Here is a 2,955-nt window from a genome sequence, read left to right as displayed (position 1 = left end):
TGGCATAGAAGTTATGAAATTACCACCAGAGATTTACACAGGCAAATGATTCTGCAGTTTTAAGAATTATAAGGGTTTCAAAACTGCCAGTGTCCTGAAAACATAAGAAAAAAAAATTATTTTTAAGTTTTTATTAATTCTGAAAAATTAAAATTGTTTCTTATATAACTATGCTTTTTGATTGATTGATTGATTGATATAAAGTTTTCTGGCATCCTGACATCAAAGGTCATTGGCGTCGATATCGCTAATTATAAATAAAGATTAAAAGAATAATCAATGAAAACCAGAGAATTAAATATGTAATAAAAGTTAAATATCATTAAAAGACCTTCTGTAAAAAAAATCTAAATTCCACAAGAAGTAAATATGTTATAAAAATTAAATAGCATTAAGGAGACCTGCTTCAGATATCAATTTAAAAATGCCATTAGCATTTTATGACACATCATGGCCAAGGATCTTGGCCAAGATAAACCTGCCATCCTCACCTCAAGCCTCAAACAGATATTTATTTCTTAAGTTATTATAATTGGGCACTGTTAAAGGTACCAAACAGCAGTCGCAATAAGGTTGGTGGTTGGCCGAGTGTGACAAATGCGGAGACGACAAAGAGACGTCTCCCACTTCCAGAGCATCATGTTATATCTCCTAGGAGATATGACATTTGTTACATCTTTCATCTTATTTCCATTTACACTATCGCAGTGCTGTTGCCAATTATTACAAAACAATTTTCTTGATGTTAGGTGTGATATCATTAAAGGGAATAGGATACCTTCTTGGAAGCAACTCAGATGCAGCATTCTTCGCCGTTAAATCTGCCTCCTCATTCCCAGACACTCCTACATGTTCTGGAACCCAACAAAATTGAACCATTATACCTCTCCGACCAATAATAAAAACCCATTCTGGAATTCTTTAAAACTAGAGTGTTACTAGAATTAAAAACTTTTAAAGCTTGAAGCACACTCCTTGCATCACTAAAAATTGTAAAGTTACCCTCCTTTTCCAAAGCTATTTTCTCAATAGCGGTAAATATGCCATACAGCTCCGCAGTAAATATGGAAGCTGTTAGAGGAAGTGCACCTCTTCAATTAAAATCATTACTATGTACTACAAACACAACGGCAGCATCAGATTTGGAGCCATCAGCATATAAAAAAAGACGATCCCCTATGTTCTGCAAAATGTTACATAAAAAGAGACCTGGATTCTAAGTCAGTCATATTCTTCTTAACTCCAATGGAATATTTACAAAAAGATACCTCTGGTAATTTCCATGGAGGCGTTGTTGATACCTTAAATGGAATCACCTTACTTCTAATTATAGTTAGATTATTTAATAATTGTTTCACCCGAAACCCATAAGGTTGAGGAGATTTAGGGGGCAATCCAAAATATGATGTGCGTCTTACAAGGCTTGCAGTCTGAAAGGCTAAAGAGTTAGAAGACTTTTGGTAAAGTTCTAGAGGTAATTTTCCAGCATCAACAAGGAGACTTGTAATAGGCGAGTTCTAAATGCCCCATGTGGACAATCTAATACCAGCATGATGTATTGAATCTAACATCTTTAATCGGCTTGGGGTGGTTGAAGAGTATATTTCACATCCAAAATTAATTTTGGAAAAAATCAAGGCCTTGTATAACTTTAAAGATTCAGAGCCTGAAGACATATAGCTTCTAACGCCTTAAGTGAGACATCCACGTAAGCCTACAATCAAATATCAAAACTAAAAATTTAGCTCCAATTACACATGAGATACTTTTTTTTCTTTTTTTTTCAACAACGATGTAGATATTTTAAAGACCAGTATATGTTATAATGAACTAACTTATTTCCTATTGCAAGCAGCGTTTAACTCAATAGCTATTTTTTCATAACAATAATTTTAGAACAGATGATTTATTTCTTGGCTTTTGAAAATATTGTTTTTAACTGATATAAAAGAAATTACTTAAGAGAGGATATACGAGTGGATCCAGAGCGGGTGGGGTCACTATCCCAATTAAAAGAACAAAAACGTTTTATTTTAAAACATGGGATTTGCACCTAAAAAAGTTTGACTGGTCAACTCGGCATATGGGTGGAAAATATTCATTTTTTCAGTTATCTTTATTATCGGGTTTTATCCTATATTAATGTATTTTTTTATTTTTAAAATTTTCTGCTCTGGTCCTATTCCTCATGAGTTAACTAATTGTGATTCAACATTTGAAAGAAAATTTATGACAGACACGAACACGTGTCAAAATCATTCTAATAATTTTATAGACATGCAGAGTATTAAAAACAAGTCTTATCCTTTCAATAGACGAGTGGTTAAGTTCCTATTGTTTTTATTGACTTATGTGCATAGCCGTTTTCACAAATTTCATGATTTATCCTTATGTCTTTACTCCCAATTAGGAGTTAATTTGAAGTAATAAATTATTGTGGTCTTTCTTGTTTCTATAAAAACGGAAAAAATACAATACGTCAGTCGATTGTATGAAGGAATATGGAAACTTAAAAAGAAATCTTCAAAGACAAGAAAAACAGGCTTTTCTTCAAAAAAATTCCTTATATGAAGGAATCAAAAATGTTTAATGAAAAAAACTTTGTATTTTACGAAAAGGTTCAAACTTTGATAAAAACTGACACAAAATAATCAACATCTTCTGTTCAATAGTTCCTACAAGAAGAATGTAGTAAAGGAGATGTGGAAGCTTGAAATCTCTCTCTCTCTCTCTCTCTCTCTCTCTCTCTCTCTCTCTCTCTCTCTCTCTCTCTCTCTCTCTCCTCTCTCTCTCTCTCTCTCTCTCTCTTTATATATATTTATATATATATATATATATATATATATATTATATATATATATATATATATATATATATATATATATATATATATATATATATATATATATATTTGGATCACATCATTACATAATGCATTTTCACCCTAAGATATTC

Source organism: Palaemon carinicauda, chromosome 36 (assembly GCF_036898095.1).
Source record: "Palaemon carinicauda isolate YSFRI2023 chromosome 36, ASM3689809v2, whole genome shotgun sequence".
Classification (NCBI taxonomy): domain Eukaryota; kingdom Metazoa; phylum Arthropoda; class Malacostraca; order Decapoda; family Palaemonidae; genus Palaemon; species Palaemon carinicauda.
Note: the sequence above shows the minus strand (reverse complement) of the source record.